The sequence below is a fragment of the Podarcis pityusensis genome (genome assembly GCF_964106645.2).
Source record: "Podarcis pityusensis genome assembly, contig: HAP1_SCAFFOLD_74, whole genome shotgun sequence".
Lineage (NCBI taxonomy): Eukaryota > Metazoa > Chordata > Lepidosauria > Squamata > Lacertidae > Podarcis > Podarcis pityusensis.
The window spans coordinates 1-21,439 of NW_028293404.1; the positions used below are offsets into that span (position 1 = coordinate 1).

Below are 21,439 nucleotides of genomic sequence, written 5' to 3' on the forward strand. Positions count from 1 at the left end.
TAGAGATAGAAAAGGAGGGATAGAGATAGAGATAGAAAAGGAGGGAAGAGAAGGAGAGAGAAGGGAGAGAGAGGAGAGCGACGGAAGGGAGACAGAGAGAGAGAAAGAAGGAAGCGGGGAGAGAGAAGAAGAAGGAGAGAGAGAGAGTAGGAAGGGAGAGATAGAGAGAAAGTGACAAACGGCAGAGAGAGAGAGAAGGGATGGGGCTGGAGAAAGATAGAGGAGAGAGAGAAAGAGGAAATTAGGGGAGAGCGAGAAATAGAGACAAATAGAGAGAGAGAGAGAGAGAATGAAGAGAGAAAGGGAGAGAGAAGGGAGGGAGAGGGAGAGAGAGAGAGGAGAGAGAGAGAGAGGAAATTAGGAGAGAGCGGGAAAGAGAGTGAGTGAGAAGGAAGGGAGAGAAAGACAGAAAGAGAGAGAAGGGAGGGAGGGAGAGAGAGAGGGAAGAGAGAGAGAGAAAATGAAGGGAGAGAAAGAGAGGGAGAAGGAAGGGAAGGAGAGAGAGAGAAGGAAGGGAGACAGAGAGAGGGGGGAGAGGGAGAAAGAAGAAAGCGGAAAGAGTGAGATAAGGGACGGAGAGGGAGACAAAGAAAAAGAGAGACAGAGAGAGGGGGAGGGGGAAGGAGGGAGGGAGGTGGAGAAAGAGAGAGGAGAGAGAGGAAATTAGGGGGAGAAAGAGCGAGAGAGTGAAGGAAGTTCTAAGTTTTTAAAAAGAATAGCAGCAATCTCTTCAGAACAAAAAGCCAAACTAATAAATCAGGTGATAACAGATGAATGTAAGATCCAAAAAGGAACAAGACAAGGATGCCCATTATCACCATTATTGTTTATTTTGGTCTTGGAAGTACTTGCCAAAAACATAAGAGCAGATATAGGTGTAAAAAACTGGGGAAAGTGAATTCAAGTTAAAAGCATATGCAGATGACTTAGTGATAACAGTGGAAGAACCTAAAACTTCACTCCCTAAAGTAATAGAAAAAATTCAGAAATTTGGGGAAGTGGCAGGATTTAAGCTAAATAGGAATAAAACTAAATTATTAGTTTAAAACATGAAGGAAGAAGAAAGAACCGAATTAGAACAAAACATTGAGATTGAAGTCCATAAAAAGGTTAAATATTTAGGGATTTGGTTAAGAAACCTATTTAAAAATAACTATGAAAAAATTTGGCTTGAGGTAAAAAGAGATTTAGAAATATGGAGCAGAATGAATCTCTCAATGTTAGGAAAAATATCGGCAATTAAAATGAATGTGTTGCCAAAAATGCTATTTCTTTTTCTTTCTTTTTTTAAAATAATTTTTATTAAATTTCCAATTAACAAACCAATCATATCACATTAATTCCAAATTATACCAATACATAATAAACTCCAAATATTTAGCTGAATTTTAAATTTTTGTTGGGGGTATCCATGCTTCGAGTTAGGAAAGGGTCCAATCATCTCATATTTCTGCTGCTTTGATGTTCACATGTCCCATCTTTCTGTCTCTTTGCTGTTATCCTTTACAAATCCCGTCTTCCAATCTTCTTTTTTTAAAAAAAAAAATATTTATTACTTTTCCAACAATTTAAACACTACAAAAACAATACAATACAATACAAAAACACTACATAACACTAACACATTAAACTAACAAAACAAAACAAAAACAGTTAAACACATCAAACAATTTCAATATCTTATCTTTCATTCACTTATTTCCACAACCTCCTCACACCTCCCTTTTTGTATTCCACTTCTGTTAATTGTTTCAGCAATTCCTTTCCATCTTCCTCTGTTTTCTATCCTATAATTATGTTAACACATTCTAACCTTATTTTTCCCTTTAATTCTCTATTAATCTATTTATACTTAATTCCTTATAACATTTCTACTAAAGCCATATAACTTCATTCCAACATTTTTCTAACATTCATTAATTTTACAGTATTTCTGTAAATAGTCTTTAAACTTTTTCCAGTCTTCTTCCACCGACTCTTCTCCCTGGTCTCGGATTCTGCCAGTCATTTCCGCCAGTTCCATATAGTCCATCAACTTCATCTGCCATTCTTCCCGGGTGGGTAAATCTTGTGTCTTCCAATACTTCGCGATGAGTATTCTTGCTGCTGTTGTTGCATACATAAAAAAAGTTCTATCCTTCTTTGGCACCAATTGGCCGACCATGCCCAGGAGAAAGGCCTCTGCTTTCTTCAGGAAGGTATATTTGAATACCTTTTTCATTTCGTTATAAATCATCTCCCAGAATGTCTTAATCCTTGGGCATGTCCACCAAAGGTGAAAGAATGTACCTTCAGTCTCATTACATTTCCAACATTTATTGTCGGGCAAATGGTAAATTTTTGCAAGCTTGACTGGTGTCATGTACCACCTATAAATCATTTTCATTAAATTTTCTCTTAGGGCATTACATGCCGTGAATTTCATACCTGTGGTCCATAACTGTTCCCAGTCGGCCATCATTATGTTATGTCCAACATCTTGTGCCCAATTAATCATAGCTGATTCACCATTTCATCCTGAGTGTTCCATTTCAACAGCAAGTTATACATTCTTGACAAATTCTTAATTTTTGGATCTAACAATTCTGTTTCCAATTTTGATTTTTCCACCTGGAAACCAACTTTTTTGTCCAAATTGTATGCCTCCATTATTTGGTAATAATGGAGCCAATCTCGCACTTTATTTTTCTATTTTTCAAAGCTCTGCAATTTTATTCTGTCTCCATCTTGATCCAGAATTTCCCAATATTTTGGCCATTTGGCCTCCATATTGAGTTTTTTCTGTGCCTTCGCTTCCATTGGTGACAACCATCTTGGGGTTTTCTTTTCTAACATATCCTTATATCTTATCCAAACATTAAACAATGCTTTTCTAACAATATGATTTTTAAACGCTTTATGTGCTTTTACCTTATCGTACCACAAATATGCATGCCAGCCAAATACATTATTGAAACCTTCTAAATCCAACACGTCAGTGTTTTCAAGAAGCAGCCATTCTCTCAGCCAGCAAAAAGCAGCTGATTCATAATAAAGTTTAAGATCTGGCAGGGCAAATCCACCTCTTTCTTTGGCATCAGTTAATATCTTAAATTTTATTCGAGGCTTCTTGCCCTGCCAAACAAATCTGGAAATATCTTTCTGCCACATCTTGAAACAATCCATCTTATCCAAAATTTGCAATGTTTGAAACAAAAACAACATCCTTGGCAACACATTCATTTTTATCACAGCAATTCGGCCTAACAATGATAACTTCAAATTTGTCCATATTTCTAAATCCTTTTTCACTTCAATCCAACATTTTTCATAATTATCCTTAAATAAATTCACATTTTTGACAGTCATGTTAACCCCTAAATATTTCATTTTCTTAACCAATGTTAGTCCTGTCTCCTCCTGAAACTTCTCTCTCTCATTCACAGTTAAGTTTTTCTCTAAAACCTTAGTTTTCATCTTGTTCAACTTAAAACCTGCTACCTGTCCGAATTCTTGAATCAGTTCCAATACCCTTTTGGTATTAGATTCTGGCTCCTGTAAAGTCAATACTAAGTCATCAGCAAATGCTTTCAATTTGTACTGTTTAGCTCCCACTTGTATACCTTTAACCTCTTGGTCCTTTCTAATCATATTTAACAAAACCTCAAGGACCGATATAAAAAGCAATGGAGAAATTGGGCAACCTTGTCGTGTCCCTTTCTCAATCTTAAACTCTTCTGTCACTACATTGTTCACAATTAATTTTGCCTTTTGTTCTGAATAAATTGCACCTATACCATTTTCAAAACCTTGACCTACCCCCATTCCCTGTAGATTCTTCTTCATAAAACTCCAAGAAATGTTGTCAAAGGCTTTCTCTGCATCCACAAATATCAAGACTGCCTTAGTATTAATATTCACTTGTAATTTTTCTAGAATATTAATTATATTTCTCATGTTGTCAGACAAATGTCTGCCCGGGAGGAAGCCCGCTTGGTCTTTATGAATTTCTTCTACTAATACCTTTTTTAATCTTTTAGCCAAAATATCTGCAAAAATTTTGTAATCCACATTAAGCAGCGATATAGGGCAGTAGTTCTTGAGCTGTGTCTTTTCAGTCTCTGTTTTCAGTATAAGTGTAATGTAAGCTTCCTTCCACGACTCTGGTGCCTTTCTCCCTTCCAATATTTCATTGCAGACTTCCTTCAATGGTTGTATTAACCATTCTTTCAAAGATCTGTAATATCTTGAAGTCAAACCAACTGGTCCTGGAGATTCACCTAATTGCATGTTCTGGATGGCCCCTTCCACCTCCTGATCCATTATTTTGTAATTCAACATTAGCTGCTTTTCCTGAGAGATTTTGTGTAGTCCGTTTATTTTCAAAAATCGATCAATGTCCATTTCTTTCTGCTTCTCCTGTGTATAAAGTTGTTTGAAATACCTCTGAAAACACTTCCTGATCTCCACTGGATTCTGTATATTCTTTCCTTCCACTTCCAAATTCGTAATAGTATTGAGTTTTTGTCTTTTTTTCATTTGCCAGGCCAACAATTTTCCACACTTATTTGCCGATTCAAATGTCTTTTGCCTCATCTGTTTAATCTTCCATTCTATTTCCTGATTCATCAGCTTCGTATATTGTACTTGGTATAACTTTATCTCTTTCAGGATCTCCTGTGACTTTGGTTTTGCTCTCAATTTCTTCTCTCCTTCCTTTATTTTCCCCAGGATTTTATCCTTTTTTTCATTCTGAGTTCTCTTCTTAATTGCATTCTGTTGTATTAGGAATCCTCTCATAACCCAAATTAATTGTATTAGGAATCCTCTCATAACCCAAATTACTCTTTTTTCCACTGTAGTATTCATGTTTATCTCGAAATAATCTCTTAGAGTTTTTTGGGCCTTCTTGGTCACCTCTTCGTTCCTGAACAAAGTGTCGTTCATCCTCCATCTAAAGGAACCAATTGGCGTTAATTTCATTTCCATCTTCACAGCATTATGGTCGGAACAAGTTTTGGGGCAAATCTCCACTTTACTGATCTTCAGAGCCAATCTCCTAGTTACCCAGATTTGGTCAATTCTTGTCCATGTCATTTTAGCCTCAGAGAAGAAGGTTCCCTGTCTTCCCAGAGGGTTCTTCATTCTCCAAATGTCAACTAAGTCCATATTTTCAGTCATGTCAAAAAAGGTTTTTGGTAGTCTACCATCTTTGGTGACTACCTGTCTCTGTGCCTTGTCCATATTTGTAGACACCACTCCATTCATATCTCCCATCAAGATCATATTATAGTCCATATAATCCATCAGAGTCTCGTGTAGCTTCTTAAAAGAACTCCGATTTTCCTTCATTTGGTGCATAAATACCTACAATCAGAAATTTCTCTCCTTGTGATTGAATTTCAATTGCAACAAATCTTCCTTGGTCATCTTTGAATATGAATTTCGGTGATAGGCTCTCCTTTGCATAAAGGACCACTCCTCTTTTTTTAACTTTATCTGATGAGATAAATTCTTGGCCCAGTCTTTTATTACTCAATATCTTCCTGTGTAGCCTTATCACGTGTGTTTCTTGTAAACAAATCAAGTCCAAATGTTCTTTTTTCAATAAATGAAAGACTCTCCGCCTTTTTTCTGGGGAATTTAATCCATTCACATTCCAGCTCAAAACCTGCAATGCCATCATGTAATTACACTGATATTCCTCCAACTGCACCCAATGCTTGCTCTTCTTCTGTTGGTGGTAGTGGTGACACGTTCACTGGGAGATCCAATCCAAAGGATAATGCTGATATATCCAATATTCCCCTGTTTGGTTATCTTCGATGCTTTTTGCTCTTGTCCTCTATCTGATGATCTTCTGTCCGATGCTCCTGGCTCTTTTCCAAGTCCCTTCTGCAAAAACTTTATCTTCTACTGATCTTATTTTTATTTTCCTTCCTTTGAAACTGAAGGATAGACCTTGGGGGAATTCCCACCTAAAGATGATTTTGTTCCTTCTCAGCAGGCCAACAATATCTCCGTAGTTAGGCCTAAGATCCAAAAGATATTTCGGGACGTCTTTAAAAATTTCCACTCTTGACTGTTGTACTTCTAGGTTCTTCTGGTAATGCCAACCCAAGATTCTATCTCTCTCTTCTTTAGTTCGAAGGGTGATCAAGCAGTCTCTTATTCTATTCTTCTCTTTTTTCCCTCCTCTTCCAAGTCTGAAGGCCCTCACAATTCTAAACTCTTCTTGACCCAAGTCCAAGTCCCAAAAGTCTGCAAATTCCTATGTGAGAAAGTCTGTCAAACTTTCCTTCTCCAATTCAGGTAGGGCTCTGATCCTCAGATTCGTCTGTTTTTCTTTAAGTTCAATCATAGCAAGCGTCAACTTATGTTCATCAAGTTGCCTCTGTAGGGCTGGGACTCTCGCTCTCTCCAGTTGTGCTACTTTACATTCAGCAGGAACAGCTTTCTCCCTGGCTTCCTCCGCAGTCTGCCATATCAAAGTAGATTCCTGTATCAATTTCTGGATGGTTTCTGTATTGGTATTCACCTTTTGTCCCAGATTATTTATACTTTCTGTATTTAGGTCGATTTTAATGGTTGCAACATCCACTTTCGCATTTGTCGCATCTGCTTTCTTGTTAAGCTGTTCCAGTGAATCATTTATCTTATTTAATGCAACCGCTAAGGCCTCTTCTGTCGACATTCCTCTTGGTTTCGAATATACTGGTACAGAAGCAGCAGAAGAAGAAGCAGGGGGGCCTGATGTTGAGCCTCTCCTGGGTTGGTGCCAAGTCCTCCCAGACCTTAATGTTTTTTCAGCAGTTGACTGGTCTGTTTTTTCCTTCCCATTTGCCATAACACTTAAAAGATTCAAGGTCAGTCCCAGAGTCTCACAGTTTATCTTGCAGCTGGAAATTCCCCCAACCCAGCTCTTGTAAACCAACCAGTTTCAAAGGCTTCCACTAGGGGGAAACAGTTTCTATTTATATTAGTCAGTAATGTCCTCTTTTAAACACAGTTCAAACAATCCAAAGTTAGTTTCAGTTTTTCAGTTACTTTTACTCCTTTTTAGAAGCAGCCGGAGACAGTAGAAACAATGTATTTCTCTTATTTAGCTAGCTGTCAATGAACGTTCTAAACGCTGTCAATGAACATTCCAAAAGACGTCAGTCCTGCTAGCAGCCCGTTTCCAGGGTCAGAGCAGCGGTATTTTAGCTCTCTTCGCTCTCTCCTGCAGGCATACTCAGTCCACAACTCCCCCCCCTTCTCCTGCCTCCAAGGGGGGGTTTAATGTTCTTTACCGATGGAAATTTAGTCTTTTACAAAAGGCTTTCCAAGGCTTCAGCTTGCAGCCTCATTGCTTCAGTCTATTTACAAAAGGGGAAGGCGGACTTCCTGTATTGAGCCTCCCCGTTACAATACCAAATTAAACTTTTAAAAATCCAATTCTCCCGCTTCAGCTCTACTCGCAGGTAATTACTTTAAAGTCAAATTGTCCACAGGAAAAAGTCAGCGCTCTCTGGCAACAGCTATGCGGCTTCGCTCCGTGGAAGAAGCAGATGATTCAAAGCACCGCACCGCTCACCCCACGTCGCCCCCGAAGCTGGGTTTCCCCGCGAGTAGGGGAGGCGCAAAGGGTGCCCGCCGAATCCCACGCTCACAGGCTTCTCCCGCCTGTGATTTTTTGTGGGTCTCCGCCTTTGCCGTGGCGGCCAGACCCAGATTCCCACGGGGCAAATTCCTCCTGATCAGAGGAATTCCGCCATTACCGGAGGCACCAGCCCGGAAGTCTCCGTCTTCCAATCTTCTTGTTGTTATTATTTTTCTTCTTAATTACCTCTGAGTTATCTCCACAAGCAAGTTGAAGCAAACATTGTTATAGTCCTGTGTGGATTTTCACGCTGATCCAAAAGTATTTCAAACTCGGGGGTGATTTATTGGCAACTACGGACGAGGCAGCGTTTTCCCATCCCCTGGGAAAATGGGGAGGCTAATTTACTCCCATCATTAGCGTCTTAATTACCTCGTGTGAGCCGGAGAGATGGTATTGTCGGCCATCTTCCAAAGTGCCCCTAGCGGCCCCCCAAAAAATGCTATTTCTTTTTCAACCCATACCAGTCATCCCGAAAGATGAATGTTTTAAAAAATGGCAGAAGGAGATTTCAAAATCTATCGGGGGGGGGGCAAAAGGCCAAGGATAAAACATAAAATACTTACAGACATAAAAGATAGAGGCGGGTTTGCCCTCCCAGACCTTAAATTGTATTATGAATCTGTTTGTTTGGTATGGATCAGGGACTGGATGAGTTTGGATTAAGCAAGAGGCATTAGAACTGGAAGGACATGACAACAGATTCGGTTGGCACACATACTTATGGTACGGGAAAGGGAAGGTTCATAGAAGTTTTTACAACCATATAATCAGGAAATCACTAATGAGAGTATGGAAGAGATACAAAGACTTATTGAAACAAAAGACTTTCACCACATGAAGCATTACTGCTCAAACCACTTGGAAAGAAAGGAAAATGACTCACATATGTTGATTTATTAAAGGAACATGATGGAAAATGGAAATTAAGAGATTATGATGAGATCAAAGACCACTTTCAGAGTTGGTTGCATTATCGACAACTATATGAAACACATAAAGAAGACAGCAAGAAAGGATTTAGTTATACAAGATCTAGGTTTCAAACGGAAGTGATTGAAGGGAAAGTGAAATTACTGAAGGCCGTATACAGCATACTATTAGAATGGGAGACGAAAGATGAAGAGGTAAAATCAGTTATGATTAAATGGGCCCAAGATGTAGGTCACAACATTATGATGGAAGACTGGGAAAAATTATGGAAAACTGATTTAAAATTTACAGATTGTTCCCTACTGAAGGAGAATTACATGAAGATGATGTACAGATGGTATATAACACCAGTGCAGTTAGGGGAAATGTACAAAACTAGTTCAAATCTACATTGGAAGTGTAAAGAAAAGGAGAGGACATTTTATCATATGTGGTGGGATTGTAAGGTAATTAAAAAAAATTGGGAAATGATATATAACGAATTGAAGAAAATGTTCCATTTAACATTTGTTTAAAAACCTGAAGCATTTTTATTAGGGATTGTAGGGAAAGATCTGCCAAAAAAGCTGAAAAACATCTTCATGTATGCGACAACGGCCGCGAGAGTTTTAATAGCACAAGGATGGAAGACTGAAGAAACCCCAACTAAAGAATCATGGCAAAAAAATTGATGGACTATGCAGAACTGGCAAAACTGACATACAAGCTACGGCACAAGGATAACTGTGACCTTAAAGATGAATGGAAACCCTTTACAAAGTATTTGAAGACACAACAAAGCGAACTGGACTCCTTGGCTGGTTGAATAAACATTCACAAACTTCTTATTGATAATTATTACTTAAACAGTTTGAGGATAAATACAACTGTGTAACATGCAAAAAAACAACATTTTTAGAGAAATCAAAGACTGGAACTGAGGGGAGTCGAAGGGTGGGGGTGGGTGGGTCCTGTGGGGGGAGGGGGGAGGGAGGGAGGGAGGAAAAAAGGGGGAAATAAGGATGATATGTTTCTGGATAATACGTTTTGTTTTAATTTTGAATAAAAAAGTATTTTTAAAAAAAAGAAAGGGGACGCGGGAGGCGCTGTGGGTTAAACCACAGAGCCTAGGGCTTGCCGATCAGAAGGTTGGGGGGGTTCGAATCCCCGCGATGGGGTGAGCTCCGGTTGCATGGTCCCAGCTCCTGCCAACCTAGCAGTTCGAAAGCACATCAAAGTGCAAGTAGACAAAAACGTTTTTTTGTCAGCTTGCGGAGAAAGAAGATGAATAAGTGTCAGGGCTGCCTCAAGTCTCAGCTCACAAAAGACCAACGCCTATCTTTTCTTATATACAAAAGTGTTTATTGCAGTTCATTGTTTGCTTCAGATCCGAGGCGCGCAGCCCTACGTCTGCTAGGCTTAGACCGCTGAAGTCCCCTCTGAATCCGTCCCTCCCCTGCACCAGTTTAAGAGGCTTGCGCTGCTCCACCTCTTTCTCTCTTTCCTTTTCCGCAGGGTCTTTCTGCCCGCTGGGGTTTCGCCCCTCCTGGATTCCTCCGACGCGGAATCAGACTGCTCTTGCCCCCTCCTGCGGGCTTTGGGACCTGGCCCCTCCTCCGGGCTCCCTGTACTTCCGCGCGCCTCTACATTTGAACTTGGCGCGCGCCCCCAACCTCTAACTTTCCTTTTGACAGCTACGCTACTCCCTTCACTACTCCCCTCCCCTTCCGGGAGGGTGGCTTGCTCCGACCTCCCTCCTTTCTCTACTGCCGGAGCCGCCTCCCCTGATACACTGGAACCTCCACCCCCTTCGCTGCACTCTGGCGGGGAGGCTGGTCCTGACGCCCAGCTGCCACTTTGGGATCCCCCGCTGGCCCCCTGCTCCTGACACGTCCCCCCTGGGGCTCCCCTGGCCTTGACCCCTTCTGGGAATCCTCTGGGGTACCTTCCCTGGCGAGGAGGTATTCCACTCCCTCCTCCCCCCATCTCGAGTCCAGAATTTCCGTGACCTCGTTGAGTGTCGGGGTCCTCGGTGACTTCCCCCCCCCCCGGTGACTCTCTACGTGGGTCTGGTGCCGTCTGGTGCGGGGGACTTCAGCGGTCTAAGCCTAGCAGACGTAGGGCTGCGCGCCTCGGATGTGAAGCAAACAATGAACTGCAATAAACACTTTTGTATATAAGAAAAGATAGGCGTTGGTCTTTTGTGAGCTGAGACTTGAGGCAGCCCTGACAGTAAGTCCCCTCTCCAAAACTGCAAAAAAAAATTTTTTTTTTTTTTGCAAAGCTCACGAAGTTTGGCAGACATGACTACTGAGGAGCAGATAACGACCCTGCAAAACGCAGTCGCTGAACTCTCCGTTGCAGTACGGGTCTCTCAGAAGACAGTTGCCGAAGCAGAAGCGCGATGCCAGGATCTGCAAGCCAGGTGGGATCAGGCGTGCAAACAGGGGTTCCCGGGGTCCAGATCAGAGGGAATCGGTCTCGGACGGAGGGGGGGCAATTTAGTAGCCCACTTCGATGGGAACCTGAAGCATTATCCCAATTTCAGAGCAGACGTCCTATACGCGCTGCATTTGCTTCGAAAAGACTTCAAAGATGAGGAGGAGAAAGTAGGCTTTATTGTGTCCCATTTGCATGGGGAAGCTAGAACCTGGTTACGCAATTTGTGGCGCGAAGATGGTCTTGCCCGCAGGGACTCTGACGAATTTATCAAAGCCATGGACGCTTGCTTCCAATCTACCGTTGACGTTGATGTGGCGCGCCAGGAGATGCATGGATTGCGGCAGGGCAAGGCTACAGTGCGTCAGTACCATTCTCGCTTTTTTGCATTGCTGAATGTGCTGGGCTGGGAAAAGGACTCCCTGGCAGTGAGAGACTTGTTCTGGGAGGGGCTTCATGGCTCAGTAAAAGATGAGCTGGCTAGGGGGGGACAGACCTCAAACCCTAGCAGACGTCGTGCAGAGGGCACTCACGATAGGGGTGCGCCACGAAGAACGCCCTTGGCACAGTGAGGAGGGGCGTCACGTCCGCCCACCAGCTAGAGCGCCTCCTTTTCTTCTTCCCAGGGACCTGGGACGTACAAATCCCTCGCCTATGCTGAAGGGAGGGGAGGAACCAATGGAGCTGGGTGGTGCAAAGGCTCAGCCAGCTGCCGGAGCCTCAGCGTCCGGAGCAGTCAAGGCGAAGCCTCCTAGAGGGACCAGGAAGTGTTACATCTGTGACAGTGCACAGCACATGGCTAAAGAGTGTCCCCAGAGGCTTCAGAAGCACACTGCAGCCTTAGCAACAGTAACAGGGGAAGCGTTCCAAGGAGAAGACATCCAGGTGGGGGACTGGGTATGGTTAGCAGCCCAGGCGGTGCCGGCCAAGTCGTTGGCTAAGAAGAAGCTAGGACACAAACAGCTAGGGCCATACCAAGTTGAGGCCAAAATCAATCCCGTAGCTTTTCGGTTGACCCTCCCAGAAGGTTCCCGAATGCACCCGGTCTTTCATAGGTCGGTGCTTACACCCTACAAGGCCCCACACAGATTTCAGGAGCCAGGGACGGCACCAGACCCACGTAGAGAGTCACCAAGGGGGGGGAAGTCACCGAGGACCCCGACACTCAACGAGGTCACGGAAATTCTGGACTCGAGATGGGGGGAGGAGGGAGTGGAATACCTCCTCGCCAGGGAAGGTACCCCGGCCAGCGCCAACAGTTGGGTGCCAGATTATGCTCTGGAGGAACCTCTTCTTAAAGACGAGTTCCATGCACTCTTCCCACACAGGCCCATGCCAGAGGAGTATTTTGACGACTGGCTTTTTACGCCCACACTTTCAGGCAGCACCTTCCGGGGGTTCTCCTCCGCAGAGGAGACCACGCCAGAATCGAGCCCTCCAAGGGGATCGTGCTCGGGGGTGGACACGGACCGCTCTTATTGGTGGGACGATCAACCAGAAGTGGGGTGGCGAAGGGGGCCTTGGCAAGCAGCATCGCCTGAAGTAACAGGGGGAGGGAAGGGTTTGGATGTGTTGGGGGAGGATCCCGGTTTCAAGCACTCATACACTGAACTGGAAGCAGAGGAGATCGACGTCGACGAACTGTATCCAGCATCTACCCCCGCTACAACGGAGCTCCCGGAACCTGTGCCCGAGCAGCGGGAGGGGGGAAGGGGGGCTTCGAGGGGGGGATGGATGTCAGGGGTTCAGGGACAGAGGCACAGGGTAGGCAGGAGATGGAGAGCGATGGGGATGAATCCCAGGACAGCGAGGAAGAGGATGACAATGACTCAAGAGATTCCATGAGTCTTTCCAGCGAATCAGAGGATTCCCAGAAGGGGGCGCCGGTAGTCAAGGCCAGGGGAGCCCCAGGGGGGACGTGTCAGGAGCAGGGGGCCAGCGGGGATTCCCAAAGTGGCAGCTGGGCGTCAGGACCAGCCTCCCCGCCAGAGTGCAGCGAAGGGGGTGGAGGTTTCAGTGTATCATGGGAAGCGGCTCCGGCAGCAGAGAAAGGAGGGAGGTCGGAGCAAGCCACCCTCCCGGAAGGGGAGGGGAGTAGTGAAGGGAGTAGTGTAGCTGTCAAAAGGAAGGTTATAGGCTGGGCGCGCGCGCCAAGTTCAAATGTAGAGGCGCGCGGAAGTACAGGGAGCCCGGAGGAGGGGCCAGGTCCCAAAGCCCGCAGGAGGGGGCAAGAGCAGTCTGATTCCGCGTCAGAGGAATCCAGGAGGGGCGAAACCCCAGCGGGCAGAAAGACCCTGCGGAAAAGGAAAGAGAGAAAGAGGTGGAGCAGCGCAAGCCTCTTAAACTGGTGCAAGGGAGGGACGGATTCAGAGGGGACTTCAGCGGTCTAAGCCTAGCAGACGTAGGGCTGCGCGCCTCGGATCTGAAGCAAACAATGAACTGCAATAAACACTTTTGTATATAAGAAAAGATAGGCGTTGGTCTTTTGTGAGCTGAGACTTGAGGCAGCCCTGACATCATGTAATGTCAAATAAAGCAAAATAGAATTCTTTTAGTTCAATATGGATAAAAAGAAGACGAATAAGCTTTTATTGGATATTTTCACCAGGTTTCAGGTTCTTTGTGTACCCAAAAATCACAAAGTGAAGTGAAATAATCCGAAACACAGGAAAAATGGTTGTTTTTGCTGCCATATGCATAGAAAGAAGACGAATAAGCTTTGATTGGGTTAGGGTTAGAGTTAGGGTTAGGGTTAGGGTTAGGGTTAGGGTTAGGGTTTAGGGTTAGGGTTAGGGTTTAGGGTTGGGGTTAGGGATTATTTAAAAAAATTATTTTTCCGCAAGTTAAGACGTCGAGGGTTTTTCCGATGATAAAAACCCTGTTGTTTCCACCGAAAAACCTTTCAGGGGAGCATTTGCAACAGTTTGGCAGCATTTTTGAGTGAAATGCAGAACGTCAGATTTTGGGTGAAATTCTGACCAGCAGAAGCACAGCAGCTTAGGTCAGCTCCTTCTCACACGGAGCCAGGCACCAATGAGGGAGCCTGCTGTGGGGTTACCTGTTTGTGCCCCCTGACACAATTGTGCCCAGGGCCCACGGGGCCACATTTGTGCCCCCAACAGCCCACACATGCTACACTTCTGGGTGGGGACAAAACCAGAATTACTGTAGTTGGCTCCATCCATGGGCATAGCCAGGATTTTTGTTAGTGGGGGCAGGCCTTTTGTTAGGGGGTGCAGAATGTCAGTTAGCTATTGTCAGCGCTGCCTCAGGTCCTAGCTCACAGAGGACCAACGCCAGTTGCTCTTTATAAACAAAAGTCTTTATTGTGGTTCATTGTTGGTTTGACATCCGTGGCGCGCAGCGCTACGTCTGAGTCCTTAGACCGGCGAAGCTCCGTCTGACTCCTCCCCTCCCCTACACCAGTTCAAGACCCGAGCTTTGCTCCACCTCTTCCTCTCCTCCTTCTGCTCCTTTCTCCTCCGGGTCCTCCTGTCCTCTGGGGTTACCTCCTTCCTACTTTCTTCGGAGGCGGATTCTTCTGACTCCTCCCCACCCTTCCGGCGGGCTTTAGGACCTGGCTCCCAATCCGGGTTTTCTGCTGGCCCGCGCGCCTCCACATTTGAACTTGGCGCGCGCGCCCAGCCGCCTACTTTCCTCCTAACGGCTACACTGCTCCCCTCACTGCTTTCTCCTTCAGGGAGGCTGGCCGGACCTGCTCTTCCCTCCGCCCCCCCACTCTCTGACGGAGGCGTGGTCAGTCCAGCCTCACTCTCTCCTCCTGCAGGAGGCTCTTGTTTTAATCCTTGGGATTCTTCCCCCCCGCTACGCTCTGGTGGGGAAGCTACCCCTGATTTCCAGCTGCCGCTTGGAGACTCCCCACTGGCCCCCCTTGCCCTGCCTCTGGGGGCCCCCTTCTGGGAATCCTCTGATTCGCTGGAGAGACTCATGGAATCTCTCTGATCACTGGCATACCCTCCTGAGCTCCCCTCAGATTGTTCCCCTTCGCTCTCCATCTCCTCCTTCCCCTGTGGCTCAGCCCCTGAGCCCATGACAGCTATGTATTTTTATTTATTTTTATTTATTTGGCCCCCCCTTGGCTACACCCATGGTTCCATCTATCATAACATTTTGGAAATGCCCTGACCCACCCACCCCAACACTGATGTTGATTTTCTGAGATATCAGGCGCTCAAGCACAAGTCATACATAAAGAATCGCTGCTGTTTCTTTTTGTGTAGCTTGTTTAGACTGGAAATTTGCCTCAGTTTTTTATTCTCTAAGGAAGGTTCTGTAAAGTGCAGGATAATGTAGTAGCTCACAGCATGACAGGATGATCCCAAGAAGCTCAGTTACTTGGGGACATGCGCATAGCCAGGGGGTGCAGCAGCCACCCCCTAAATCAAGTAAATAAACAAAAATACAGAGAGTCTGATATTCCAGATGTAATCACACTTCTTCCTTAGAGCAGCCTCCTATTCATTTATTTCTCGTTGAAAGATTGTTGAAAGAAGTGTTTTGCAGAAACTAGCAACAACTTTATATATCAAGAAGACACATGTAGTTCATAGTAACTGTCTTTCAGGGCAGTTTGTCTAGTAACAAAAGCAACTGTTGCTATGAACACTGACTAGTCACTAGAATAATAAGATGAAAGCTGGAGGTGGGGTTCGGGGTGGGGTTAGTCTTTCTTTAAACAAACATGTAAGTATGGATGCCAAGAAGAAGAAGAAGTAAGACAAGCGTTTCTGTGGGGGAGGGAGTTTATTGACTGCTCAGATATAAGACTCACAACATCATTTTATAACCAAAGAAAGTGCCTTTATGTGACCATTAAAACAAATCAACTGGAATTACCGGTATATTCACAGAAAGCCTTTAGCAGAATCATTTCCTGTCCTCGGAATCCAGCTGGAAGTGTTGGGTGAGCCGACTGCATAATCAAAAAGGCCAGTAAGTTACTGTGAGACATACAGAGGAAGCTGTGTTCCTTTTCAAATCTGTCTGTCAACAGTCACACACACCAAGCAAAAGCCACCCATAACAGACGTTTTCCTTGATAAATGGGAGAACTGTCTGATAATCAACAACCATATAATTTTATCCAGTAGTATTAGTTTGATCTGACAGAAACTGCACATTTCCCGAGAAGCACTGAAAGAATGCTTCATTTAACTACAAACCCCCAAATCTGGGATCCCATCAAAACTGATGTTTGGCAAAAGTTTTGCAACAAAACCCCCACATTTTGTAACACCCCATAAACAGAGTAATTGATACATCAAACCGGGGTTCATAATTAATATCCAAAACCCAACATTGTCCGATTCACTCCAAACTGGTGCCAAAGTCTGGCAAAAGTTTTGTAGCATTTTGCCAGACATTGTAGCATTTTTGTAGCATTTTGCCCGACAAACCAAGTAACTGACAGGGGTCATAAGGTCACCCCAAAACCCAACATCGTCTGATTCACTCCAAATCAAGGCCAAAGTCTGGCAAAATGTTTGCAGTAAAAACCGCATGTTTTGCAGTGCCCCCCAAACGGAGTGGTTCCTAGCACATCAGGAGGAAGAGTCAAGACAACCAAAAGTGGATAAATAGGTTGTATTTATTAAATATAACAACTTGAGGATCGGCAAAACTTGTCAGATTCGACCAATGTAACCAAATCAAATTAAGTCTGGGCAGGTGTGCTTGTTCACCTCCACCCACAAACACACAAGTGCTCAAACAGAGCTCTTTGCAGATCCTTAAGAATCATGTCACAACCCAAATCAGAAAGATGCATACCACCAGGTCTATACAACTGTGGGGCACAGAACATAATTCTGCCATGAGGGATATAAGCAGCCACATTTTCAAACACAAACATCGTTGTAGAATGATTAGCTTTATGTCTTGCCCATCCACCTTCTTAGGAAGGCTGCCCCCACTCCATAAGCACCTCTACAACATTCCAAACCAAACTATGATAAGCTCAGGGATGAGGAAGCACAGCTGATGGAGATATTTAGTGATCTCAACTGAATTTACCTCACCAGATTGTTATCCCCAAGATGGATGACCAGAATATCAGGGTTAGGGCAGGGGATAGGTGGATGTTCAGGGTTAGGGTTAGTGCCTGGGGTTTTTTAAGCTTCTAATGATATTGCTTCATTTTTATGAGACTGGATAATTCCAAAAAATAAGCAAACTACCTGAAACGTAGCAAAACTAAGAGAAATGTGAAAACCAAAAGTGAGATACCAGAAACCCAACAAGGAAGGAATTCATGAAAAAGGAAAATTGCCAGACAGAGACTTCAATCAAATCATATCCAAATTCACCAGAATCCCAAAACCAATTGAAAAGAAGCAGAAATGTGAGAAGCAGAAGAAATACCACCAGAAACCCCCAACAAGAGGGAAAAGGTAAATTGCGCAGAAACCCCAAAGCCAGTTAAACCTTAGTTTTGCATGGTGTGGGGGTGATTTCGCCTTTCCCTGAGATGTTTACTGCGTGGGTTTCTTGTGGTTCTATTCAATTGGTTTTCTCATCTTTGGTGGATGTGGTTTGTTTCTGTTGTTTCTGGTTTGTTTTGGGGATTATGTTGAATTTTTTCTGTGGTTTTCGTTTCATAGATTCTTTTATATAAATTACGATTGTGAAATATACTCAGAGTCTTGTATGTATTTCATGCTCTTTATTGCCCCCCTCCAACCTCAGGCTTTTATATACATTATTTACACAATGAGTCCCGTCTGACAGGCTAACTCTGCTTCCCTCTTGGAGCCTGATTGGCCTGCAGGAAAAGACCAATCAGTTGTTGCATTCTAGGGTCCAAGGTTAGTACATAACAGATTGGGTGCTGGATTTATGGTGAGTTTGCTTCATTTCTAGGTTTTTTGGGTTTTGCACCTTTGAGAATATTAATTTGTATGAGATCTGATAATCCCAAGAAAAAAAGGAAAACCACCAGAAATGAAGCAAAACCACCAGAAATGTCTAATGACCATTCCAACAATGAAGTCAACCACTAAAAACACAAAAACCTACTGAAAAGAAGCAGAAGAACCATGTAAAAGCAACATCAATGGAAACTGACAAAGAAGCCAACCAATCCCAAACAAAGCAGATTCACCAGAAACCCCCAAAGCATTCAAAAGTATTACCACCAGAATGCAAAAACAAGAAAACTTCTCAAAAGAAGCAATAAGGCAAAAGTCCAAAAAACAAGCTAAACCAATGGAAAAGAAATGAAGCCAGCTGCAAACGAAGCACATTCACCAGAAACCCAAGACTATGTGAAAACTAGTATGCTATGTTGGTTAATTTCTGTTGCTTGAAGTGCTTTTGGACTCCCATAAATTGCATGCTTGTTGAGTTTCTGGTTTTGCTTTTTAAAAACTGGTTTCCAGTTTCTTGTGGCATTGCTTTGTAATTGGTGGCTTTACTGCTTCTTTTTTGTTTTCTGCTGATTTGTTTAATTTGGGGTGGTTTTGCTTGTTTTTTTTGCATTTAATTGTTTTGCTTCTTTTACTTTGAATGGTTCTGCGGTTTTGGGTGAGATTGTTTCTTTTCCATTGATTTGGCTTGGTTTTCATGTCTCCTGGTTTTGCCTCATTTTGGGAATATTTCTTGGTTTTTGTGCTTCTGGTGGTATTTCTTCAATTTTATGACATAACCAAGCCAAAACACCAGAAACACAGAAACAAATCATAAAGAAGCAGAGCTACCAGAAATCCAAAGCAAATTAATCAGAAATCCAAACAACCTATGAAGATGATGCAATACCAAAAGAAACACAAAAGCCAATTAAAAACTGCTAAATGAAGCAACACCACAAGAAACAAAGAAAGCCTCATAACCTACGAAATGAAGCAATAACACAAAACACCACAAAAAGAAGCAAAGCGTTTAGGATTAGGTTTGGGTAAAGGTTAGGGTTACAGTGAGAGTTGGGTTTGAGTTGGATTAGGATTAGGAGTTAGAGTTGGGGTTGAGTTACGGTAAGAGAAGAACAGCAGCAGAAGAAATATAATTTTATTACTTAGGGTTAGGGTTAAATTAGGTTTAGGTTTAGACTGAGGCTTAGGTTTGGGTTAAGGTTAGGGTTAGAGTGAGGATTAGGTTTGAGTTAGGGTGAGCATTAGGATTAAGGTTTGGTATTGGGTTGGATTTGAGTTAGGCTAAGAGAACAGCAGCAGGAGCAATATAATTTTATTATTTATACTCCACCCAAGTCACTTGTGACCGCTTTCAATAAAAGGTAAAAACATGAGCGCACTCTAAGTGAATGCTCATGAATATGGAAACTCTTACTTCCCATAGAATTCCCAAAGAAGACCTGGGAATTGTAGCTCTGAGCTTCTTTGCAGAGGGTTGGACTAGATGACCCTTGGGTTCCCCTTCCATCTCTACTAGGATGCTCCCTGTCTCACTCTCACTCACTCACTCACTCACTCACACACTCCTCCTCTCCTTTTCATGGCAGTTTCACCTTTTTCTGCACTCCTAGCTCGGTAGGGCGGAAGAGGCTGTGCTGCCGCCATGTTGCGCGAGGGCAGGGGTACCGGAAGGAGGTGCCACCGGAGGAGAGGCAAGAGGACAGGAAGGGGTGGGAAATGGGCGGAAGAGGCTGTGCTGCCGCCATGTTGGGCGAGGGCAGGGGGTACCGGAAGGAGGTGCCACCGGAGGAGAGGCGAGAGGACAGGAAGGGGTGGGGGAAGGGCGGAAGAGGCTGTGCTGCCGCCATGTTGGGCGAGGGCAGGGGGTACCCGGAAGGAGGTGCCACCGGAGGAGAGGCAAGAGGACAGGAAGGGGAGGGAAATGGGCGGAAGAGGCTGTGCTGCCGCCATGTTGGGCGAGGGCAGGGGGTACCGGAAGGAGGTGCCACCGGAGGAGAGGCGAGAGGACAGGAAGGGGTGAGGGAAGGGCGGAAGAGGCTGTGCTGCCGCCATGTTGGGCGAGGGCAGGGGTACCGGAAGGAGGTGCCACCGGAGGAGAGGCGAGAGGACAGGAAGGGTAGGGGAGGGAAATGGGCGGAAGAGGCTGTGCTGCCGCCATGTTGCGCGAGGGCAGGGGTACCGGAAGGACGTGCCACCGGAGGAGAGGCATGAGCACAGGAAGGGGAGGGAAATGGGCGGAAGAGGCGCTGCGACGTTGGGCCAGCAGAGACGTGCCGAGCGAGGCTGGCCCTCTCTCTTTCTCCCACCCACTCTCTCTGTCGACCCCGCTCTCCCAGGGTGCAGCCCTGCCCCCCGCCTCGTCCTCACCTGCCTTTCTCCCCCAGTGGCCTTCCTCTCGTGCCCCTTTGCGGTAGGATGGTGCGGGTGGGCCGCGGAAGTTTATATACAAGAATATACATACCTAGATATAGGTGTCCGTTTGTAAATATATAAAAATAAAATGGATATATGTATATGTGTGTGTGTATATATGCAGTACTTCTTTTCTAAAAAAAGTGACTGGGGATACTCTCATTTTGACTCAAGAAAATCACCATTTTATAGTTCAAACCGGGAAAAATAAATACAGTAAATGGACAAAAGTACATTCACAAAATGTTTTAGGAGTATCCATTCCCCTGCGTCCCCCCCAGAAAAAAAGCGCTGTATATGTTCTGCCAAGGGCAGGGGTTATTTCTGGATCTGGAGCCAATAAGCACGCCAGTGGATGAAGAATAAGCAATGCTTTATTTGCATAAGGTTAACAGATAGCAGCAGGCATACAAAACACAAATTATAGCATACCAGAGAGGAGTCGCACACAATCTCCCCTTCAGCTGCCCGGAGCTCCAGGTAGAGCAGCGAGAGAGACCCCTTGGCCGACAGTCTCACAGCATCTGGTACCTCCATTTGTGAAGAAACTCACTGAGCCCCTTCAGCCTACAGCTTTTATAGACAACTTTGATTTGATTGATTGCACCTGGTTAGCAGGCATCACTCATATCAGCCTGGGACACCAGGTGCAACTAATGCAGAGCAGCTGAGAGTCTCCAACCCAATTCACTGCAACTGGGTATCCTCCCCACTAGCCAATCAGCACTTAGAACACAGGGGACCCAGAAAACTCCTGACACAGGTGTGTGAAAAACAAATTATACTATCATGTTTTAGCAAACCTTAAACCGCGGATGTAAAAGCGAAAGAGACATGTCATCTAACTCCTTGAATTTACAATGGTCTTCCGTGTTTCCCCTACTGTGTGTGTGTGTGTGTGTGTGTGTATTATATATCTATAAAATTGATACATGTGTGTGTGCGCGCACGCACACGCGCATGCATATACAGTCAAACCTCAGTTCCCAGACGGCTCCGTTTTGGAATGTTTCGGCTCCAGAATGCTGAAAACCTGGAAGTAAATGCTCCAGTTTTTGGAAGTCAAACATCCAACGCAGCTTCTGCTTGAGTGCAAGAAGCTCTTGCAGCCAATTGGAAGCCATGCTTTGGTTGTCTAATGTTTTGGAAGCCGAACAGGCTTCCGGAA

The 21,439-nt window shown here is 44.6% G+C and overlaps 2 long non-coding RNA genes across 3 annotated transcripts; one reads left to right on the forward strand and one right to left on the reverse strand.

Annotated features, from left to right (window-relative positions):
- Window positions 1-1,315: 1,315 nt before the first annotated feature.
- On the reverse strand, window positions 1,316-19,658 carry LOC308468985. 2 transcript variants are annotated; one of them, XR_013981962.1, is made up of 3 exons: window positions 19,274-19,416; window positions 15,830-15,905; window positions 1,316-1,527 (listed from the first exon to the last, which is right to left on the reverse strand). It is a non-coding gene; the product is annotated as an uncharacterized lncRNA (long non-coding RNA). The 2 variants fall into 2 exon arrangements; XR_013981963.1 differs by lacking the exon at window positions 19,274-19,416 and adding an exon at window positions 19,452-19,658 and having other exon boundaries at window positions 1,318-1,527.
- Window positions 19,659-19,734: 76 nt separating this feature from the next.
- On the forward strand, window positions 19,735-20,372 carry LOC308468986. The gene is made up of 2 exons (XR_013981964.1): window positions 19,735-19,975; window positions 20,086-20,372. It is a non-coding gene; the product is annotated as an uncharacterized lncRNA (long non-coding RNA).
- Window positions 20,373-21,439: the final 1,067 nt, after the last annotated feature.